General features: G+C 33.2%; 1 long non-coding RNA gene and 1 pseudogene across 1 annotated transcript; one reads left to right on the top strand and one right to left on the bottom strand.

Moving 5' to 3' along the window:
* Positions 1-642: 642 nt before the first annotated feature.
* LOC141515263 (uncharacterized) lies at positions 643-24,741 on the bottom strand. The gene is made up of 3 exons (XR_012476288.1): positions 24,683-24,741; positions 9,697-9,804; positions 643-696 (listed from the first exon to the last, which is right to left on the bottom strand). It is a non-coding gene; the product is annotated as an uncharacterized LOC141515263 (long non-coding RNA).
* On the top strand, positions 12,925-16,148 carry LOC141504450 (biogenesis of lysosome-related organelles complex 1 subunit 4-like; annotated as a pseudogene).
* Positions 24,742-25,522: the final 781 nt, after the last annotated feature.

Raw genomic sequence — 25,522 nt, 5'->3', positions numbered from 1 at the left:
GAATGACTCAAGGTGAGGAGGAATATTTGAGAGAATTATGATGATGTAAGAAATAGAAAATATCAAAAAAATTTTAAAAAGAAGAAATCAGTAATTACTGTATATGCATATATTTTATCTTTATATTTATTTAGATACTCTAAATAACAATATGAGAAAGGAACACATCTTTCAAGGTAATTATATATAGTAGAACAAATAGTAAGAATTTCATAATGTTAGTTATTTATTAAGTACTTGCCATGTCCCAGAGCCTGTGCTAAGCACTGGGAATATTAAAAATGTAAAAGACAGCCTCTGCTCTCAGAAGTTTACAGTCTAATTGAGGAGACAACAGGCAATTAATGTAAGGAACTAAAAATTGTAGAGAACATAAAATTCCTCAATTAAATGTTCCTCAATTAAAGTAAAAAAGATATTACAATAAATGCAGACCAAAATGTTCTTCTATAGCAAGGTATATATCATGAATCTGTTAGGTTGAGATAATATTGCTTGCTAGATGCAACCACAGAGAGATTTATCCAACAAATTTCAAAAAATATCAGTCAATGTAAATTATAGCAATGACATACGGTCACTGAATGTAGAATGGAATTCACTATAGATGTTTCTTGATAATATTGTGTTGATTGTATCATACCTTGCAACACTTCAGTGACTTCTCTGTGAGTCAAAATAGATTGACTTAGTAATCTAGAAAAGAGTAATGGATAGTGCTTAAAATATGGCATGTAATTAGATTGTTAGTTAATTGATTGCATGCAATTAATTGTTAATTAATAGTACATCAGTGTGTGTGTCCACACCCAGATCTTTCTTGATATCTATATCTATATATCTGACAGACACTACAGATAGATAATAAATAACCTGGTCCTAAGTGAATAGAAGAAGCAGGAGTAAAATGAATTTAGGGAACTGCTCAATGCTTTCAATTATACTATATTACTCTCTGTCCCTTTCCCCACACACAAACCACCATTTAAAGATAATATTTTCCTTTAGTGCTGTATGATTGTGACTCATGGAATATACAAAATCTTTTTTTCCTTTTTTTTAAAGGCTTTTGCAAGGCAAATGGGGTTAAGTGGCTTGCCCAATACAGCTAGGTAATTATTAAGTGTCTGAGGCTGGATTTGAACTTAGGTATTCCTGACTCCAGGGCTGGTGCTCTATCCACTGTACCACCTAGCCGCCCCGACATACAAAATCTTAAGAATAAAAACTATGGATGATCCAATGAACAATGGAAAATTTTGTGTTGGAAATAAGCACACCTCAGTAAATTACCCACTAATGATTTACCAAGCAAATATGTACAAAATAGATAATCTATAGCATGAAAAAATGCCAAGGATATAAATTACTCATATAATAAAAACAAGGGTAAACAAATGAAAAGAAACCAATTATAAGAACCCCCAAACAGTCTTTAGCTCCTCTAGGTAATATTGATAGATGAACATGAGTTAAAATTAGACAAATAAGAAGACATTAAAGATTGTATCTTTATTGATATAGGTTTTATATATATATACATATATATATATATGTATATATATATATATATCTCATATATATGGCTATATATATAGGTGTATATATAGGGTGAATACATATATATGTATTCTGTGATTCAAGGTACATTACTTAAATAAATGATAATTTCATAGATATAGAGTTTATGTTTATTTCAGAGATCCATTTCTATCATATTACAAGTAAGAAAATGAAGGTCCATAAATTCAAGTTGCCTAAGATGAAATAAATGCTAAATAGCGGAGGCTGAAAGGTGTAGATAAGTATCTTCTAATTTTTGTTTTACTCACCAGGTCCTCTGATTATAAATTTAATAGTCTTTCTAATATTCCATACTGATGAATTATGTGATTAAATTTTCCATACTGTTTGAGCTTATTGGATTTAACAAATTGATTTATGCATACAAGTTGATTTTATTTTTTACCTTTTGGATGATCAATCAAGAGAGAAACAGAGACCTAAAGATTGTTTTGGGTTTGGGATTCTTTTTTCCCCTAAAGTTACTTGTCCAAGTTGATGGAGATAGTAAGTGGAATTTCCATGATTCTAAACCCAGTCTTGTTACTCCAAGATGTTCTCCATGCAAAAAGAACATCAAGAAACTCAAAAAGTAAAGACTGAAGAAGGCAGACTGGCACAACCACATCTAAAATGTAAATTAATGCCATAATTATAAAAAAGTGGTGCTTGAATAATAACGCAGAAATTGATCAGTGAAGGAAACAAAACAGAGAACTCAGAAACCAATATAAGCATATGTCAAAACAGTGATTTAAAAACCCACGTAAGAAACACTGGATAGCAGAATCTTTAAGTTAAAACAAAAACAAAAAAAAAATTTTTTTCTTTTTTTATTGTTTTTTTATTAAAGATATTATTTGAGTTTTACAATTCCCCCCCTAATCTTACTTCCCTTCCCCCACCCCTCCACGGAAAGCAATCTGTCAGTCTTTACTTTGTTTCCATGTTGTACAATGATCTAAATTCCTGTGAGGAGAGAGAAATATCCTTAAGGAAGAGACAAGAAGTCTAAAAGGTAAAAAGATCAGACAACAAGATATATGAAAAACAAAAAAAAATTAAACACAATTTTAAAAACTTGATATGTGAATAAAATAGGTTTGAGTGGCTACCTCATAGTGTCTAGCACAATAACCTGATTAGATCAGCAAGCTAAACATAAAAAAGAAGGAAAAAAAAGGATCGTTTTTCTCATTATCCTGATTCTGAAAGTGGGAACTGATTTGAAATCATGAAAATAACAATAGCTAGTAGTTATATAGTGCTTTAAATTGTTGAAAATGTTTTAATATAAGTTATTCCATTTGATTCTCACAAAAACACTGTGAAGTCTGTGCCATTATTATACCTTTTTTTTAATAGATGAGGAAACTGAGACTGACAAGTGACAACAGGATTCCACAACTAGGATATAAGACTAGTTCTAAATTCTAGTCTCGAACACCTGGACCATCTAATAATCACAAAAAAGAAAGCAAACTACTTTGGGGAAGAACTATCCTATCCCAATATATTAGCCCAGATGTAAAGTCCGAGTCATTTTGTCTTACTAATGAATCTGAGAATCAGTGTCAACCAGGGATTTGTGGTTGGAATCTACATTCCAAAAGTTTTTACTGGTCTCACTAGTGAAGAAGGGGGTGGGCTTTTTACCACCACATTGTTTAAGCTTGATTTTTTCCATTCCCCTCTCCCCCCAAAAACAGAAAGAAAGAAATGCTGAGTCATTATATTGTGATCTATGCCATTAGGCTGCATTTTCCTCAAGAAGAGAATGGCAGTTAAATGAGTTGGTAAATATGTTGTTTTCTTGACACATTTAATTGTGCAATTCTACTTTGGTCTCATGCAGCTTCTGCTGACCTAGACACATTCTAAATTATCGAACATATGGAGCTAAATCAGTGAAGAAAAGGTTCTCTCCCCTGATTTGAGTTTATGTTTCAGCACAAAATTTTATCTGTCAGTAGAAATGGAATTATTTTGTAAACAACTGGCTACATCTAGACAGAAGCCAGCACAAAGGGTATGACAGCATGACTTTGGAGCTCATTATAAATGTCAAAAATGATCAAGGACTCTGTCTTTCTCTCTAACATATCTATTATTTTTCAACTTAAGATTTTTTTTCCTGTTCGGAAGGGATCTAAGAATCAGTCATCATCATCATATATACAAATATATGTATGTAGTTGCTTCATTGTTGTTCCAGAGAAACCCCAAATTATCATGGGCATGTAATGCTCCCTTCCTCAACTCAACCAAACTATAACAATCATGAATGTGACGAGAATCCAAATTTTCTTGTCAGTGAGGGGATAGAACCTTCTGGTTAAGTCTCAGTGGTATGAGCAATAAGACCACAAGGTTGTCTATCCATATGCTTAATTCTGCCTACTATTTTGCTTTGCGCTTTGTTAGTAGAAAAAAAATTAGAGAAAAATTGTCCAATAAACCATGTTTAAGCTCCTTGAAACTAGCCCCTGCTTTTCTTTTTTAAGCCAAGAAATCATCTTTCCTCTTAGTTTACCATATTTTAAACTGTATTCATGCTAAATCTTCATTCCTTCTTCCAGATGTCCAATTAATTTATATGAAAAAATAGCCTGCTGATTCAATCAGCAAAATATCTTTCAAACCATTGCCCTTTACTAATTATCTCCTTTCAGCTTAGATTTCTATAATTATCTTTTATCTGATTTCCTTCATATCCAAGTTGATCCTTCACATTCTCATCAGTGTCTCTACCCTCTGGCCTAGTATGCAAAGGATCATTGCATTTGACATAGTATCAAAGGAATTAAAGCTGAAGAGATCTGTGAGATATTTATCTAGTTTCTCCACCATTTTCTTTCTTTTTTTTTTGCAAGGCAATGGGGCTGTGACTTGCCCAAGATCACACAGCTAGGTAATTATGTCTGAGGTCAGATTTGAACTCAGGTTCTCCTGACTCCAGGTCCAGTGCTCTATTCACTGAGCCACCTAGATGCCCTGCTCCACCACTTTCTTAAGCCTGATCAATCAACAAAATAATAAGTCAAACTCTAATTTTAACTGTTTTTAAAAAAAATATTTTGTATTTTTTAATTTAATTGCTACTTCTGAATTTTATCCCTCCCTCCTATTAACAAAGCAAGAAATTCAATGCCTTTCATCAGATATGAAGTCATGAAAAAAAATTTCTAAATTAGTGATGTTGTAAAAAAAAAGAAGCAAGAAAAATAAATAAAAATGCATTTCAATTTGCACTCAAAGTTCATCAATTGTTTCTCTCAAGATGGATGGCATTTTAAATCATAAATCCTTTGGAACTGTTATGGATCATTTTCTTGATCAACAAACCTAAATCACACACATTTGATTTTTGCTACAGCATTATTATTATTATTATTATTATTATTATTATTATTGTGTTCAATGTTATCCTAGTTCTGATCATTTCAATTTTTATTAGATCATAAAAGTCTTTATAAGTTTTTTGACCATCCCCCTCAACATATCTTAAAACACAATAGTTCTCTATCATAATCATATACCACAACTTGAATGGCCATTCTTTAATGAATGAGCTACTGTAAGTATTTTTGAATATCTATCCTTTTCTTTCTTTCTTTTTTTTATATTTGAGGAACAAACCTAGTAATGATATTGCTGAATCAAAAGTATGAAGAATTTTACAGTGATTTAGGCATAGTTCCAAATTTTTCTCCAGAATGATTGAACCCAATTCATAGCTCTACCACCAATTCTTTCACATCCCCTACTGAACTTATCATTTTCCTTTTCAATCATCTCAGCTAATCTAATTAATGTGAGGTGGCATTTCAGAGATTTTTTATTAAATTTTCATTTCTCAAGTGATTTAGAGCTTTTTATATGGCTGTTAATAGCTTTAATTTCTTCTGAAATTGCCTATTTTATCTGACATTTATCAATAAGGGAATGGTTCATATTTTTATTAAATTAGCTCAATTCTTAGATATTTAAGAAATCAGAGAAATTTATATAAAGAAGTTTCTCAATTTTCTGCATTCTTTCTAATTTTGTCTGCCTTGGTTTTGTTTGTGCAAAAAATTTTAGCTTCATGTAATCAAAATTATCCCATTTTACCTCCCATGATCTTCTCTTTCTCTTATTTGGTCACAAACTTTTGCTTTAGTCATAGATCTCACAGGCAATTTTTTTTCTTTGCTTCCCCAATTTGTTTAAGTCTAAATCCATTTTTACTACATCACTTTGAGCTTCTCTTGGTATATGATATGAGATGCTCTATTCATAGTTTCTTCCAGACGGCTTTTCAGGTTTTCCAGAAATTTTTGTCAAATAGCAAGTTCTTGGTCCAATAACTTGGACATTGGGTTTATTAAACATTATATTGACATGATAATTTACTTCTGTTTATTAAACATTATATTAACATGACAATTTACTTCTGTTTATTAAACATTAGATTAACATGATAATTTACTATTCCAGTGATCAATCACTCTATTTCTTATTCAGTAGCAGATTTGTTTTTATGATTACAATTATCTTATACTTTGAGGTCTGTTAAAAACTTTCCTTTGATTTTTGTTTTTCATTAATTCCCTTGATGTTTTTTAGCTTTTATGAGTTTGGTTATGATTTTTCTGTCTCTAAAATATCTCTAAAAAGTAATTCTTTGGTAGTTTGATTAATATAACATTTAATTAACTGAGGTGTGTTTGCCATTTTTGAATGTTCATTCAGGAAGTTTAACAAGTTGGAGCTAACTCCAACATGTCCTTTGACAAAGCAAATTCTAAGAACAGCTTGTATTACAACTGTCATGTACTATAGAGTAAAATAGAGAGGACTTCTATGATAGAGGAGAGGAAATAGTGATCTGGAGCCAGCTAAGGTAAAGATTAGAGTATGACTGGATATATTTAGTGGTTTTGACTAATGTAGTTCATCAGGAAGATACACAGTTGTGAAAGAAACGTGGAGAAATTAGATTTGTTGTTAATCTAGACTCTTAGTTTCTGTCTCTAAAGTCTGGATTAATCCAATGACCTCTCCATACTGAAATTTCTTCATTTACAAAATAAAATTATAATTTCCATCCAAAAATAGATTATTAAAACCAAGGTGTTGATGGGAGGGGGAGGTTCCTAGGCAGTAACATTTGGAAGGGGCAGAGTATCTTTCTTGCTTAAGCTCAGAAACTGTGTAGCTACCTTGGTGGGAAATGCAAGACCTAGGAGGAGGGTGAGAGTTGGAGAATTATTAATTATGACTGTTTATATAATACATTTGGTTCATACTATTTGTCCCTCTAGTCAAATCCCTTCAAATTCCTGAAATGAGTTAGTTACAGAAAAGAACAAGCAAGGGTCTATAAAGAGATCAACTTATACTTATCCACACGGCTGAGGTGGTGGGGAAACAACTCAAATGTACTGATGGCCAGACTAGAGTGCCAATTTCTTATCTAAAGAATAGAACACTATCATCCAAAGCCACATTTTTCTCATGAAGTATTTTAAAGCCTTTCAGTTTTGGAAAAGGTCTCTAAATACTTTCATCCCTGCAACTTAATTATACCTTCTAAGGCAGAGTAAATCAGTTAAAGTTTCCCTTTTCCTCCATTTTAAGATAACTTTATTAAAAGTTACTTCTTCAATAAAGATCCCCAATGCTGTAGTAAGCATCTTTATGATTCAAGAAGTTCAGCAGAGCACTCTAAGCCCAATCAGCCAAAGTACTTTAGGAATAAGTGTCAAGCTGATAAAATTGTTTTAAGCTTTAGATGAATTAAGGATAGATAAACATAATTTCAGATTACAGTCCTACCACAAATTCCCAACACTGTCTCAGTGTACAAGAACAGCGGGAAGTGACAAGTGGCTGCTTTAAATACAAGACTTTCCATTCTCATTAAAGGTTCCCTTAACAGGCTACAGCAATGGGATGAATTAGGATGATTCCTAGAAGATAGTGGTCTCCCCTACAAGTGTTTATTCAAAGTATAATTCTTTTCATTTATCACTTTCCTAAACCCAAAATGCTGTGCTTCTTATTAAGGTCCCTAGAGGGAAATTTAGTCATCAACTATATGAACCTTTTTTAAAAAGTCTAGAGAAATGTGTAATTATCATACTATTAAAAGCAGACCTATATGAATATGCCATAGGAAAAGCTACTTTGCCTGGTTTCACAGGATAGCACCACTTTACATCTATGGTTTATTCATTACAAAGATAATTTTTAAAAAATGATAATGGGGTATTATTTTTATTGGGAAAATGTGAGACTTCAGAATGAAGTTGAATATCAACATTAATTAAATTAATTAATTGGAAATAAATAAATAAAAATAATAAATTAAATTAATAATGAAATTAAATAAAAGCAGGTTCCCAAAAGTGCCCCTGCTTCCAATCTGCCTGTTTTAATTACCTTCACTAAACTTCTGACCACCCAACCTCAAAGCAGACAAATGAGGGCAATGAAAATTATTAATTTCCTCAGATATATTCTTAGAAAATGAATTATCTATCCATTTAGGTCTTAAGGAATTTTATGTCCCAATAAGCTCATTTTCTGGATGAGGAATCAGAGACTGTAGATGGGTAGAACCAGTACCTGAACTCAGGTTCTCTAACTCCAAACTCAATGATCTTTTTGCTGTACCATTAACTACCTTGGACAAAGTATTTAATACTTTTGGGCCTAAAATTCCTCAACTATAAAATAAAAGACTTGGGATAATATCTTGTATAGTTCTAAAAGATTGATTATGTTGGTATAATTTTTCTGCAATGTGACATTGCTCTGCAATCATAGGTAGCCATTAAAAACAACCAAAATTGTCCATCTGGCTTATCTTCCTATTCAAACAGATTCTTGTTATTTTTCTATCAAAGCTATACCTCCTTGGCTAAGGTTTTCTTGTTCTGTAGATTCACTTTATAAATCACACAGTCTCTATTTTTCTAGAATCCCTTGATTAGATACATTTTGACAGTGTTGTATCTCTCCTAAACTTCTCTAGAATTCCTCCTTTGTCTTGGAATAAAGAGGAAAGATTTAACACATTGTTCTTGCCATCTGACACTGCATAATAATGACAAAATGCTTACTGAAGAATTGGAGTGGGGTTTTATTTTTTCCTCCACCCCCATAATACATGCAAGGGTATGCATAAAAGAGAATAGGAAGTAAATTCAAACACACTATAAAGTCTTTCCAAAAGAAGAATGTTGTATCTTAATTTAATCACATAATAGAATCAGTTTTAAAGTATTGATTTTTCAAATCATGCAATAAGAGTCAAATTATGTAAATATAAATGTCAAGGATATATATATATATGTATATATATATATATACATACGTACATACACACACACATACATACACATACACACATAAACATAAAATAGTAATAGGATAAAAAATTTTCTTGCGGCTTTATATCACTTCCAATTTTTTTTTTTAGGTTTTTGCAAGACAATGGGGTTAAGTTACTTGCCCAAGGCCACCCAACTAAGTAAGTGTCTGAGGTCAGATTTGAACTCAGGTACTCCTTACTCCAGGGCGGTGCTCTATGCACTGCTCCACCTAGCCACCCCCAATTCTAATCTCAAAAAATGAATTAGCTCCTTGTTGAGATTTTTAAAAAGAAACAAATAAATGAATGAATTTGACTCTAATGCAAATAATAGATACCTCATTTAGAATGTATGTGATACTGGATAATAACAAAGAAAAACAGATTGTCTTAATTCTGGTCAGATATTATTTAATGTCATTAAACATTCCATTTGCTGACCCACTATATGATATTCTTAAGGTAGATCAGTAAAAATCATACTATTCTAGAGATCTTTATGTTGAGATTGAATGAATTCTCTAGAAGTAAAATAGAGAATAAGCAAAGAAATTGGTATAGCCAATTGTATGAAAAGTATAGAAGATTGCAACATAACACCTTTCAAATATGTATCATTTTGTCTTTACCACTGGTTCTTCTCCCATAATGATTCAGCAAACAAAGGATATACTGGTCTACTGTTCACTAACAAGGAATTCAGAAATAGGCATAGAGCTAGCCAATCTTTTTTAAAAAACAACAAAATCTTGTTTTAGTAAAGGGAAACTCACTGATTTATTGTTGAATGAAGGCAAGCAGGCTTATATCCATCTAAACATGGTGAAGAGAAAATGGGACTGTAACCAAAGTGTATTGTAGGAATTGGTTCACATTGCTCTCTGTTTGGGGAGAGATAAGGGTCTATTAGATGGTTAAAATCAAAAAAGGTTAATTTCTAAATCTTGACAATATGATCCAAAACTATGATGCTGGAACTGAACAATGTGCAATAATTTCATCAAAACAATACTTAAGAAAATAATCTGATCTAAAGCGAATTATCTGTGGCCTTGAAAAAGATTGCTAACATAAAATTGCATCTTTCCATATATAAAAATGGTCCTAATACTTATCACTTCTTAATGTAGACACCACTGCAATAAAATATTTTGACTGTGAAAAATTTTCCAGTTAAGTATTCTGTCCTATCAGAAACTATTAAAAATTGATAGTCTAATTTTTTTATCAGTTAAATGATAACCTTGGCATTCTCAGATTTACAGGTCACTAAATATACCTATCAGTTTTGATGGTCCATCTACTATATCTGGATATGCTGGAGGAATTAAGTAAAATGGAAAGAAAAATATAGCAAAATATTCTTATATATGTTTCTATGAAAATTATTATTTAAATTTTGTCCTAATGGATGCATACTTACATTTAATTTAGCTTGGATTTATATTTCAATAGACTTTTATGCCTTCCTAGAAGGGAAATAGGAATGGAGATTTCACAATAGAATCTCTAATGCCTTCATAGAATGGAAATAGACAGAAATGGAGATCTCATTAAAGAATCACAGTAGAAAACTGACAGATCTATCACATATAGAAGAGGCATTGAGAATGACAAGGAAATTGGGCATAAAATATAAGAGAGGGTTATAGAGGGAAATATACAATAAACATAATTGTGATGAAAACTCATCTATAAGAGAGCAAGAGATTGAAGACAAGAGTATAAAGTTGAAATGATTCACAAACAGGTCAAGATGGGGAAGGAAGGAGTGCAGCTAGGGTAAGGGTGATGGTGTAAGAAAGAACTGAGGGGTTGAGGAAATGGAGATCAAGAACAGGATAAAGAACAGTTTTTAGCTTCAAAAGACAGAGGGAGAGGTAGAATGAAAATAGATAATTAAGAGATAAGGAAATTTCAGAGTTCATGAACATGGAGTTGCTGCTTTTGTGGGTGATGTCAATATCAACAATGACATGACCATCTTTGTGTTTGGCAGTGTGAGATGGAGATATAGATTAAATACAATGAGTAAGTTAAAGTTACAACAATCACAATTAATGATTTGATAGAAAATTTGCCAAATTTGAGAGAATAGTACAATGGGAAAACATCTGAACTTATATAATAGTAATAGTGATATGAAAATCATAGCCAACAAACCTGAAGCATCAATTGATAAGTTGTACTATGAAGTTAGATTCTTTCAGTAATGGAATGGTTCTAGTCATAATGGAAGCACTATAAATATCACCAGACAATAGTTGATTGGCTCCATGAATCAGATCAAATCTCCCCATTTTCTATATGTTGTAAAATTGTACTCAGTGCTTTCAAGTCACTAAAGGTAATTTAGGGAGCTGCATGTCAGAAAGAATATTTGTGAAACTTGTACATACAAAATAAAACACTAAAAGTATGATGCTTAATTAACTTCTAGGAGAAGGTGGCCATGTAGAGGAAGCATTGTAGGTAGGTTCTTTGAAGTACCCTTCCAAACAACTTTAATGCACCCAAATAACTTTGATGTTCCCCTCCAAAGAACTCAAGTGAAATAATCAACAAAACATCAAATTGACATTTTTCCCAGCACCAGGCAACTTGGGAGGTCAAAAAGAGAGGTCTGTGATACTGGGCTGGGTAAGAGCTCATATGGCTGCAACAGTGAGAGTAACAAGATCAAATGAAAGAACTCTCAACTCATAGATAGTAAAGGCATCTGGCAAATTATGAGGAAAGATAACAGGTACCCCTATGTTACCAAAGGGAATAACATTTGTCATCACCATTGCCTATATACACTTCTGAGTCATACTTTCAGTGTGCAGAAAAAAACTTAAAGTTGCAAGGGGGCAGGGTTCCTGACTGGTTAAAGACCAGAGCCCCAACCAGACAAGCAGTAGCCACTTCTCCCCCTAGATCATACCATTTTGAAAGCACTGAAAACTCCCAAATCCCCAGGGCTAATTCTGAAATGATCAGGACTACAAAATCTGATGCTCAAAGAATACTTCCATCCAATCCCCATCATGAGAACAAAGCATATCCTTAGTATAGAGTTCAAAGTCAAGCAATAGACTGAAAAAATTGAGCAAACAACAAGAAAAATAACTTGGCCCTAAAAACTGCTATGGTGATAGGGAAGAACAAGAAACAAACTCAGAAGACTGATGTAAAAACAAATACAAGCAAAGATTCAAAACTGTGAATTAAACAAAGTAAAACAAGAATTTCTAGAAAAGTTGAAACTGATTTTCAAAATCAAATAAGAATGGAAGGGATGGTGCAGTAGATAGAGCACTGACCCTGCAGTCAGGAGGACCTGAGTTTAAATCTGGTCTCAGACACTTAATATTTACTTAGCTGTGTGACTTGGGCAAGTAACTTACCATTTGCCTTGCCAAAAAGAAAAAAAGAAAAGAGAAAAAATTTGGAAAAGAAATGAGAAGAATGCAAGAAATTTATGAAAATGCAAATAACAGGTTACTAAAAGTGGACAAAAAACACTGAAGAAAACAACACCTGAGGAGGTAGAACCAAGATAGTGGAAAGGGAAGCTAGGTGCAGAGTGGATAGAACACTGACCCTGCAGTCAGTAGTAGAGGAGTTTGAATTTGACCTCAGACACTTTATACTTACTAACTGTGTAACATTTATTGCCTCACATCCAGAGTCATCTCCAGTCTTCCTGATTCATATTTGGCCACTTGATCCAAATGGCTTTGGGAGAAAAACTAAGGCTGGTTACTTAACAAGCCCCCTCTCATTCAAATCCAATTCATGTGCTTGTCATGGCATCACTAACCTGATCACCTTCCAGAATGAAGGATAACATCATCATCATCACAAAGATGGCAGAGTAAGACTTGCCTACGCTCTTGCAAAATCCTCTCCAAATACCTTTAAATAATAATTGCAAACAAATTCTAGTGGCAGAACCCACAAAAAATGAATTGAAACAATTTTCTAGCTCAAGACAATGTATTATGGTAGTAGTAAAGATGGTTGCCCCAGGGAGTGAGAGGTCTAGCACAGCCTCTGCCAATGAAGAGCTGATCCCAGCAAACCAAAAGCAGACCTTGGAGTAACTGAAGAAGACTTCTTAGCCTCCTGACTTAGAAGGTCAGAAAGAAAAGTTTGTCACACATGGGTGAGAGGAGCATAGTCCATTGCGAGCCACACCAGCATAGACCTGAATACAGCAAACCAGGGGCAAGCTTTGAGAGCCATTGAAGTAGAAGCAGCAGCACCTGATGCTTCAGTGCCTCCCAATTCACAGATGGTAAGGAGGCCAAAACACTAGTTAGAAGATTTCCTTTGTTAGCTTTGCCCATATTCAGATGCAGGTCATGATCCTAAGTGTGGAGGAGTACAAGAACACCAGAACATGGGGTTACAAGGGAGTAGGAACCTTTCTCACAGTACTAGAGCATTGGTCAAAAAACTTATAAAAACTTCTTAAATCACACTACCTTGGAAAAACTGAAAACTTACAGGTCCTTACAAACATTTCTGAAAACAGCTGCACAGGGGCACCTAGGTGGCACAGTGGATAGAGCACCAACTCTGGAGTCAGGAGTACCTGAGTTCAAATCCATTCTCAGATACTTGATAATTACCTAGCTGTGTGGCTTTGGGAAAGCCACTTAACCCCATTTGCCTTGCAAAAACCTAAAAAAAAACCCCAGCTGTACAAAATTCTAGAAGCTTGGGACAGAGCCCTACTTTAACAAAGAGTATAAAGTCAAGTAATGGGTTATTAAAATGAGCAAATAGAAAAACATTCTGACTACATAAAGTTACTATGGTGTCAAGGAAAATAAATATACTCAGAAGAAGAAACAAACACAAAGCTCCTACATCCAAAACCTCCAAGAAAATTTGAATTTGTCTCAGGTCATGTAGAGCTCATTAAGAATTTTGAAAATCTTACCTAGCTGTGTGGCCTTGGGCAAGCCACTTAACCCCATTTGACTTTCAAAAAAAAAAAACCTAAAAAAAAAAGAATTTTGAAAATCAAGTAAGAGAGGTATAGAAAAAAATTGGGAAAAAATGAGAGTGGTGAAAGAACATCATGAAAAATTAGTCAATAGTTTACGGAAACCCCCCAAAATACTAAAGAAAATAGCACTTTAAAATACAGATTAGGCCAAATGGTAAAAGAGTTACCAAAAGCCACAAAGAATAATACTTTTAAATAGCAGAATTGACCAACTGGAAAAAGAAGCATAAAAAATTCACCATAGGAAAAAAAAAACTTAAGAAATACAATTGGCTAAATGAAAAAGGAGGTACAAAATGACACTGAAAAAAAATTAATTCTTTAAAAATTGTAATTGAGTCCATGGAAGTCAGTAATTTTAAAAGAAATGAAAAAACAACAAAACAAAACCAAAGGAATGAAAAAATAAAAAGACAATGTGAAATATCTCATTGGAAAAGCAATTGACCTAGAAAATAGATGCAGGGGAAATAACATAAAAAAGTATTAGACAATCTGAAAGCCACGATCAAAAATTAGTCTAGACATTATCTTTCAAGAAATCATCAAAGAAAATTGACCTGTTATTCTAAAATCAGAAAGTAAAATAGAAATTGAAAGAATCTATCAATCACCTCTTGAAAGAGATCTCAAAATGAAAACTCCTAGAAATATTATAGTCAAATTCCAGAGTCAAGGGAAAAACATCACAAGCAGTCAGGAAGAAACAAGTCAAATATCATGAAACCACAGTTAGGATAATACAAGATTTAGTTGTTTCTGCATCAAAGGATCAGGGGGCCTTAGAATATAATATTCTGGAGGGCAAAGGAGTTAGGATTACAAACAAGAATAATTTACCCAACAAAGCTGAGGAAAAATGGAAGAAGAAACAGAAGAAAATATGCCCATTCAACAAAATAGAGAACTTTCATGAATTTTTATATGCAAAGATGAGAACTGAATAGAAAATTTGATTTTCAAATACAAGACTAGAAAAGTACAGGAAAGAAAATCATAAGGGGCTTAATAAGGTTAAACTAGTTATATTCCTACAAGGGAATATGATACAGGTAACCATAAAAACATTTTCATTATTAGGGCAATTAGAAGGTGTATAACTAGACAGAGGGCAACAGGAGTTAGTTGATTATAATGATTTGCTAAGCAAAATAAATAAATAAATAAAATTAAGAGGTTGGAGAGGCATGTCTGGGGAAAAAGGGAAAGAATGAGGTAAATAATCTCATATAAAGAGGCAAGAAAAAGCTATGATAGTTGAGGGGAAGATGAGGGCAGGTGGCAAGGAGCATTTGAACCTTACATCAGAATTGAGCCAAAGAGGGAAAAACAGATACATTCATTTGGTTACAGAAATCTCTTTTACCCTACAGAAAAATAAGAGGGAATGGAGCCGCGTGGAGTGGAGACAGCGGGAACATGGCCCAGAGCCGCAGCAGCGCCTCGGGCCTCGGGCCTCTGGGAGGAGGAGGAGGAGGAGCAGGAGGAGGAGGGGGAGGAGGAGGAGGAGGAGGAGGAGGAGGAGGAGGGCTAGTGGGCCGGGGCGGCAGCCGTGCGTGATGCCACCGGCTCGGACCCACCTCTGGGTGTCACGCGGCAGTGGCTACACCGCCTACCTGCAGGAGGGAGGCGGCCCTGAGATAGAAGCTTTAGATAGGAGTCTTGAAGCTCTACTAACTAGAGTTGATGAATTTGTTGGGATGCTGGATATGATTCGAAGCGACTCCTCACAAGTTGTCAATGAAAGTGTACCTCATATGCACTCCAAAGATACCGAAATGAGTGAGATATCTAGAAAGACTGACAAATTGGAGGCCTTTGTTCAAATGATTGGAAATTGTGTGACTAGAATGGAAGACCCCAGGTGACAAAAGCAGAAGCAGAACTTGGGACATTTCCCAACTCATTAAAGAAACTTTTGCATACCATTAATATGCCATCCTTTCTTAATAAGTCATATTCCACAAAGCAACAACAAACGGTTTATGAACCCCCTATTCTTTTCAGGACAGAAGGCTATTTTCCTTGTTGCAAAGAAGGACCTCAGGCATGATATTGCACAGGACAACTAATTAGGAAAATACTTGTATCGAAGCAGAAGTTCCTATCTTGAAGAGATTAGTATTATTATTATATATCTACAATTTAGTGTATTTAAGGTTCTATGTATATTAAGCAGGCAGTATTTTAAAACAATATTTTTCATTGTGTGCAGAATACATAGCTTCCCACGTCTTCCAAATTTAAAGTCTGTTTAAATGGGGAAGTAAATTAAGTAAACATTTACTTATACTTATCAAAATTGCAAATTTTCTATTTATATCAACTCTACATGTCAACAGTATTACCTTTAAGACTTACTTCCAGTCTTAAAGAAAATACTACTGAAGCATTAAAAATCATTATTTGTTAATATTCTTAATGGTTGACAAGCCTTCCTAGTTTGTCTTTTTAATGAACCATAAAGTAACATGAGTTAAACTTGATATGTTTTGAACTGTAAAACTCTGTAAGACTTGACTTGTAATTAATCTTGAAAAATATATTCAACCTGGGGTGGCTAGGTGGCGTAGTGGATAACGCACCGGCCTTGGAGTCATGAGTACCCGGGTTCAAATCCTGTCTCAGACACTTAATAATTACCTAGCTTTGTGGCCTTGGGCAAGCCACTTAACCCCATTTGCCTTGCAAAAAAAAAAAAAACCCTTACAAAAAAGAAAAATATATTCAAAAGCTAGAGCTGAAATCTTTAGTTTGTAAATGTGTACAGTTTGACTTATAATTTAAAATCAATTGAAATTGAAGACTTAAAAAAAGTACATTTGAGAAGGGACAGTATAAAAAGAGGGAAGGAGAACAGAATAAAAGGGGTAAAAATAGGAAGGAGGGAAATACAGTTATCAATATATGTAATTGAGAAAACTTTGGAATAAACTTCTCTACTAAAGACCTCGTTTCTCAAGCATATGAATGAGTCAAATTAATAAAAATAAGAAACATTTGTTAAATGATGAAAATGTGTGAATAATTATCAGATGAAGTAATTAAAGTTACCTATAATAATATAAAATATTATAACTCACTATTGATATGAGAAATGACAATTAAAACAAATCTGAGGTAACATCTCATACATATTAGATTGGTTAAAGGGACAAATAAAGAAAATGACAAATGTTAGTGGGAATATGGAGAAAATGAGAAAATAATGCACTGCTGGTAGAGTTGGATACTAATTCAAACATTCTGGAGGAACAATTTGGAAATATTTCCAAAGGGCAAGAAAACTTGGCATACCTTTTAACCTAGCAATCCCACTTCTCAGTTTATATCCCAAAAGAGATTAAAAAACAAAAAGAAAAAGTCCTATGTGAGCAAAAAAAAATTATCATAGCTCTTTTCTGTGACAAATATTTGGGAATCAAAATGATACTTATCAATTGGAGAAAGACTGACCAAACTGTGGTATGTGTTTATGATGGAATACTATTCTTCTATGAGAAATGATGAGGAAGATCCTCTTAGAAAAACCTGGAAAGACTTAAATGAGCTGGAAAAAAGTGAAATGTATTGTGTGTACAAAGTAATAGCAATATTGTAAAATGATAAGTGACTTAGCTATTCTCATCAAAACAATGAACCAAGACAGCTCTGAAAGATTTATGTTGAAATGTATTATTCCCTTCCAGAAAAAGATTTGATGGTGACCAAATACAGATTGAAACATGCTTTTTAAATATATTTTTTATTAAAGTTTTTTGATGGGGGAGATATGTTTTCTTTTTCAACATCCCTACTATGGAAATGTTTTGTATGCCTACACATGCATATAACCTATATTTAGGTTATATATATACATATATATATATATATATATATATATATATATATATATATATATATATATACCTATATCCTTGCCTGCTTTCTCAATGGAGGAGAGCAGGAAGGGTTGGGAAGGAGGAAGGAAGAAAATTTGCAATTCATAGTTTCAAAAATGAATGCTAAAAATTTTTCCCACAATTGAAAAAATAAAATATTAAATACATTAAAAGAAGGGGGGAGGTTAAGCAATATTGGAAAAAAAAGGAAAGAACACCTTAAAAATAATTAATTAAATAGTAAAAGAACACCTATAGAATTGGCCAAATGGAAGCTAATGATTCCAAGAGATATCAAGAAACAGTAAAGCAAAGTCAAAAGAATGATGAAAATGTGAACTACCTCATTATAAAAATGAGTAAACTGAAAAATAGTCTGAGAAGAGTTAATTTAATAATTATTAGGCTACCTAAAATATAGGATCAAAGAAAGAACCTACACATTATATTAAGGAAGTTATTAAAGAAAACTACCACAATATCCTAGAACCAGAGAGTAAAATAAATATTAAAAGAATCCATGAATACGTCCTAAAAGAAAGGAAAACTCTCAGGAATATTATAGTCAGATTCTAGAGTTCTTAGATCAGCAAGAAAATACTTCAAGAACCCAGAAAGAACAAGTCAAATATGATTGCATCATATTATCATCTATCAAGTCAAAATCATAGCAGCTACCAAGTTAAGGAGCAGAGGACTTGGGATATCATATTGTGAAAGGCAAAGGAACTAAGATTACAGTCAAAAATAATCCGCCCAGCAAAATTGAATATAATCCTAATGATTAAGTGAAATGGAGGACTTTAAAGCATTTCTGATGAAAAGACTAGAGATGAATAAAAAAAAATCTGACTTTTAAATGCAAGACTTGAGAAATATAAAAAAGTAAACAAGAAAGAATCTGCAAAGGAATCAATGAGTTTAAATTAATTAATTCTTATGTGGATATATAATATATGAAACTTCTAAGAACACCTTTATTAGGGCATTTAGAAGCAGTCTACATAGACAGGAGGTGCAGGTTGATTGTTATAGGATGATCTCAAAACATGTATGAGTAAGAAGGGGAAGGGAGAGGACAGTGGGAAAAATTATTTCACATGAAACAGGTTCTCAGGGAAGAGTTTAAAAAGTAGAGAGGAAAAATGGCAGGGCTCAAATGTTTAAGGAGGAATTAGTCCCTAGGCTATATAAAATACTGAAAAATTAGGTAAAGAAGGAACCCTACCAATTTCCCTTCATGACATAAATAAGGATTTTGATACCTAAACCAGACAGAGCAAAAACAGAGGAAAACTTCTTTAGACAAAGTTCTTCAATTAATATTGAGGCTGAAATTTCAAATAAATTAGTATCGGGGGGGGGGGCTAGGTGGCATAGTGGATAAAGCACTGGCCCTGGAGTCAATAGTACCTGGGTTCAAATCAGTCTCAGACACTTAATAATTACCTAGCTGTGTGGCCTTGGGTAAGCCACTTAACCCCATTTGCCTTGTAAAAAAACCTAAAAAAAAATTAGTATCAGAAAGATTACATCACAAAGATCATACGCTATGACTAATTAGGATTTGTACCAGAAGTTCAGGACTGGTTCAATATTTGGAAAACTATGAGCATATAAATAACAAAACAACAAAAATCTTAATACATTAAGAGATGAAGAAAAACTTGAAAAATATAAGACTCATTTCTATTAAAAATTAGAAAGTATTGTAATAAATGGAATCGTTCTTAAAATTATATCTTGAATATAACTAAAACCAAAAGCAAGCATTATTTATAATGAAGATAAGCTAGATACCTTTCAAAAAGATCACTGGTGAAGTAAGGATGACCATGAATAGTACTAAAATACTACTATAACAATAAAACAGGAACAAAAAGGAAATTGAAGAAATAAAAATATCACTCTTTTCATATAATATAATACTTAAAGAATCCTAGAGAATCAGCTAATTAGCTGGTTGAAACAGTTAACAACTTTATCAGAACTGCAGAATATAAAATCATCAGCATTTCTAAATATTAGCAAACCCCAGGAAAAATAGGAGAAATTCTATTTAAGTTAGCTGCAAATACTATAAATACTTGTGAGTCTATGTGACAAGGGAGATAGAAAACCAGGGACTACATGAACTCAATTACAAAAGTTTTTCATACAAATAAAAACAGATCTTAGCATTTGGAATAATAATAATAGCTCATGTTTAGGTTGAGCTAATATACTAAAAATGACAATTATACCTAAACTAATTTGCTTTTTCAAGCCATACTAATAAACCTTCTAATATCATTTTTATATAGCTAGAAAAAAACAACAAATTCATCTGGAACAACAGGTCAAGAATATCAAGAGATTCAGTTTGGAAAAAATGTAAAGAAAAGTGAACTAACAGTATTTTAAACTATGTTACAGATTTTAAACTATGTTAGAAACCAGTAATCATAAAAATAATCTGATATTGCCTAAGAAATAAAGTTGCATATCAGTGAAATAGATTGTATATAATACATGGCAGGAAATGGCCATAGTGATTCAGTTTTAGAGCCAAGCTTTGGTGCCAAGATGTATTAAAAAATTGCAAGGAAACTTGAAAAACAGTCTGGGAAAAACTAATCATAGACCAATGTCTCAAATGCAAAAATAAGATCAAAAAGGGTAAATGATCTTGACATAATAGGTGATATAAATAAATTAGGGAAGCATGGAAAATTTTATCTCAGTTCTTTCAATAAGGGAAGAATTTATGACTAAGCAAGATATATATATAGAGAGAATAACAAAAAGTAAAGTGAAATAGTTGATCACAAGAAATAAAAAAGGTTTTGCACAAAACTAATGCAGTCAAAATTTGAAAAAAAGCAGGAAACTGAAAATTTTACATAAAGTGTCCATTATAAAAGCCTCATTTCTCAAATATTGAGGGAAATGATTCAAATTTATAAAAAAAAATAATTTCCATTCCCCAAATGCTTAATGGTCAAAGGATATAAACAAGCAATTTTCAGAATAAATCATAGCTCTCTATAGTCATATAAAAATGAGATTGGATAAGACATAAAAGGAAAATGGCATATGCTGGAGGAAATATGACAAAACAGAAACATTAATGCACTAGTTGTAGTGTAGTTGTGAATTGGTTCAACCATTTTGTAGGACAATTTGGAATTGTGCTCACAGATCTCTAAAACCCTGTATCCTTTTTGACCCCACAAGACCACTACCAAATTTATATCTCAAAGATGTCAAAGAAAAAGGAAAAAAGACAAATATGTATAAAAATATTTATAGTAACTCTTTGTGGTGGCAAATAATTGGAAACTGAAGGAATGTCCATCAATTGGAAAATGGTTGAACAAGCTATAGAATGTGATTGTCTTAGAATATTATTATGTTATAAAAAATGATAAGCAGGATTCCAGAAAAACCTGGAGAGTCTTATATGAAGTAACACAAAGTGAAGTGAGAAGAGCCTGAAAAAATTGTACAATGTAACAGCAATATTTTAAGGATGATCAGCTTTGAAAAACTTAGCTCCTCTAACCACTACACTGATACAAGACAATTCCTGAGGATCCTTGATAAAAAGTCCTTCTCTATAGAGATTTCTTTAGAGAACTCTAGAAAACAATTTATCACCTTGGTACAAATAGAAGAATTTTTTTTAACTTTATTTTTCTTGCTTTTGACTGTCTTTTATTTTTAAACATGGTTAATATAGAAATATGCTTTCTATGATTTCACATATATAATTGTTATCATATCGCTTGTCTCCTCAATGGGTAAATGATGGGTAGAAGAGAAATTTAAAAAATTGTAATTTAATTAAAAGAAATTGATATTAAAAACAGAAAAAGAAATGAAAAGAAATATATTGTTCTATTAGTGTCTCAAATTATTCATGATCTTGTGCATTGAACAAGAATTGTCTTTATAGCATAAATTTCATCATCATCTTCAACATCATTTAACACTTACTAAGTGTCAGTCATTGTACTAAGAGTTTTACAGTTTTTATTTCTTTTGATCCTCACATTACCCTTTGCAAAATAAATGCTATTATTGCTCCCATTTTACATTTTAGAGCTAGAAGGAATTCTAGAGTGCTTCATCAATTAATTGCAATGTAGTTGTCCTTCATTCTTGGAGAGTACCCAAATCACATCACTATGTTAGAGACATATAGTGTCTCCAACTGTGGCTAATTAGACCAATATAAGCTCAAAATGTTCTACCACAGGTCAGGGAAAGAGTCCATGTGAACATCTGCGGTAGATTCCCTAAAGCTGTGTGCTTCTCACATTTCCTTTGAACTACTATAATTCTACTTTGCTCATAAAGCACAGGACTCTTTCTGAAGAGGGTCAGTGTCTCCTATGTTGTACAAACAATTCCAAAATTCTTAATAGAGAACTTGAGAGAGTCCTTGCATTAGTCTTTTTCTGATTCTCCTACACCCACCCCTCCCCCCACCCCATGAACATTTACCTTGTGCGAGTCCTCAATAAAATAGTCTTTTTGGGAAACTTATGTTTGGAATTCCAACAATGTGGCCCAGCCATTGGAGTTACACTCTCCCAAGTAGAGTTTGAATGCCTAGCATCTTAACTCAAGAAAGGACCTCAGTGATTGGTGTCTTATCTTATTTCTTCAGAATCTTCCTAAGAAAATTTATTTATTTTTTTAAGAGTTTTTTTGTAAGGTAAATGGGGTTAAGTGGCTTGCCAAAGACCACACAGCTAGGTAATTATTAAGTGTCTGAGGCTGGATTTGAACTCAGGTACTCCTGACTCCAGGGCTGGTGCTCTATCCACTGTACCATCTAGCTGCCCCCTAAGAAAATTTATTTAGAAATGATTCAGTTTCCTGACTTTATGTTAGTAAACTGTCCAAGTTTCATAAGCACAGAACAATGAAGTCAGTACAACAGTTCTGTAGACCTTCAATTTGGTAACTAATCATATACCCCTTCTCTCCCTCGCTTTCCCTCAGAGCCTCCCAAACATTGAGATAGTTCTGATGATTCATGGGTCAATCTTACTATCAATGTATACATTGCCTAGAAAGTATGCTACCAAGGTAACTGAATTTATCCACAATATTCAAAATTTCACCTTTGACGGTTCCACATATGGATGATATGGTGCTGGTTCAGCCCAATTCTTTAGGATCATATCTCTAACACTAATCAGTGTGGCTACATCAGTACTGATTAGTTGAGATATTTCTTAGAGTTTTGGTCCATAAATAGCCTTCAAGGCTTCATAAAAACCCTTTAGATTACTATTCACATAAAACTGAATTTCATCTGCTTTCTTACTGAGTCAAGAATCCTACATCTCTCTCTAAGCTTTGTTTGTACTTCACTTTTGATAGAATTAAATGTTGCCTTTTAAGAATTATCATGCTGCATTTCATTATCAGTTTCTGTATTTCTCCATCATTTTCACCAAATCAGCCTTCATATTTGCTTGTGTTCTGACTCAATGAGTAAATGCAATGCTATATGCCAAACCTCTGAAAGCCTCCCACTCTTTTTTAGCTACACTATTGTCAATTATATTTTGGTTCAACTTTCCCTCCCAGTTAGGAAGAAACTATTCCTGCTCAGAGAACAGCTCTAATCTCTAGACATTAATTCTTCTAGTAGTCATTTTGTCTTGTGACTGCCACTTTGGTTGAATGTGAATATTTAACTTAGATATTTCCACAGCTGGATGGGATTCTTGTCTACTGTGGGAATTAATCTACAGTCAGATAAGCAGACAATTTTTAGGGCACCTTTTATTGCCCAAGCTGCTCAGACACCAGGGCTGGTGAATCCTACTGTTGCTTCCAGTGAGAAGATGACCCAGCACCCTAAGCTACCTGTGAGCAGGGTTGTGACTACAATTCCCAATGTATCTGCACCTGCTGCTTTGTCACTATGTTAGCACATAGAACTGAGGAAAAATGGTAAAATGGTATGAGTGATAACATCCATAAATTGATTTAAATGATACAAAGTTGCACAAAGTTGTCAACTTCACACTCTCTTCCAGAATTACCACAATCCAGTAGCAGGAAAGAGTTAAGACAACTGCTGAAGGTCAGTGTTACAATAGATGCCTTTGGAATCTTTAATGTCTCACCAAGTTCCAAGATTCCCCAGTGCCTGCTTCAGCTGCCTTCATAGTTGTTGGAACAAATTGTTTACATCCTTCCATTCTACCAGGGAAAGTCTTCACATGCTTGAGATAGACACACCCCTATCTCATTGATGGGACTGAGTCCTCTAAGTTACTCTCAACCTTATTTAGCCTTCTGTGGAAACAATTTACAAGGGGCTGACCACTATGCATACTACAGCTTTTTAGAGTCACAGGTGAGAGTTTGATAGATCAGGTGGACACCAAAGGTGGAAAGGAGACCTGAAAAGGGGTTTGTAGCCTTCATGCCAGAGGTACTAATCTACCCTGAACCCACCCTACATTCTAATTACAATGCTTTGACATACCACGAGTAAAATTTTATGATTTGGGACAAGGAAATAAAGAAAACTTATCAGTTTGGATTAGTTCATCTGGTAGAAGACAAAAGTTATGAAAACTGATTGTATATTTCTTGTCATCATTACAGGTACTGGTTTTTTGTTCAATTTTACATTTTGTTTTAAGGAAAATTTAGTTGGGAATTATTTTAAAAGAAATGTAGGAAAGTTTTAGTTTCTTTCATTCGATGAATAAAAATATACCCTTTATGTTTGAGTATTCAATAATGTTATTCTGTAAGAAGAAAAAAATAAAATTCCCTGGGCAAAAACCATAATGAAATCCACTGTGCACACAAATGATATAGAGTAGCACAATAGGAAAGTTTTGAAAATCCAAATTTTACCTTTCAAAGCACAAGTCCTGAGAAACAAGTGGGTCAAGGATACTTGTTTTCAATCCTAGTTGGCATCATTATGACCTAGACTTCTAGAATCAAAGAATCTTGGAGTCTGAGGGTACTTCAAATGTTCAACACATTTATGAATCATATTTTAAAAATGTTTACCAGGTGTTAGGTTTTGATGGACATACGAAGATAAAATAATATAGTCCCTATTCTCGAAGTGCTTTTAAATTAGTAGGTATGATATATATATATATATATATATATATATATATATATATAATATGTGTGTGTGTGTGTGTATATATATATATATATATATATATATATATATATATATATATACAAGCAAGTATACAAATAAATGTGATGCAAATTTAGACTATATTAAATGACCACATGTAATATAAAAGATCGTTCAGTGTTTGGTCTCCAAGGACAGAATGAAACAAAGAACAGGGGCCAATTATTCAGGTATTCAGGCAATGCTTCTTATTTTTTTTTTCAGCTGAATTTCCTGGAAAATGAATTGCCTCAAAACATTGACTTCTGTAATTTTTTTAAACAAAACAGCAATAAGTCAAGTAGGCAATGACTGCCCTCCAGGCAATAAACCCAGTAATTCATAGAGATGGCTCTCTCAGAAATGCTCAAGTACATGAATCCTCCCAAAATATTATGTACTTTTTCATAAGTAGTTTTTGCCTCTGATTGACTGATTGATTGAATCAAGTATCCTTGTTACATAGAACCCAAGATCATGAGATTATAAATTTAGAAATAGAAGTCATCAATCCAATCCCCTCATTTGGCATATAAGGAAACTGAGGCACTGTTGAG

Source organism: Macrotis lagotis, chromosome 1 (assembly GCF_037893015.1).
Source record: "Macrotis lagotis isolate mMagLag1 chromosome 1, bilby.v1.9.chrom.fasta, whole genome shotgun sequence".
Taxonomy (NCBI): Eukaryota; Metazoa; Chordata; class Mammalia; order Peramelemorphia; family Peramelidae; genus Macrotis; species Macrotis lagotis.
Note: the sequence above shows the minus strand (reverse complement) of the source record. Positions and strands in the feature narration are given on the sequence as shown.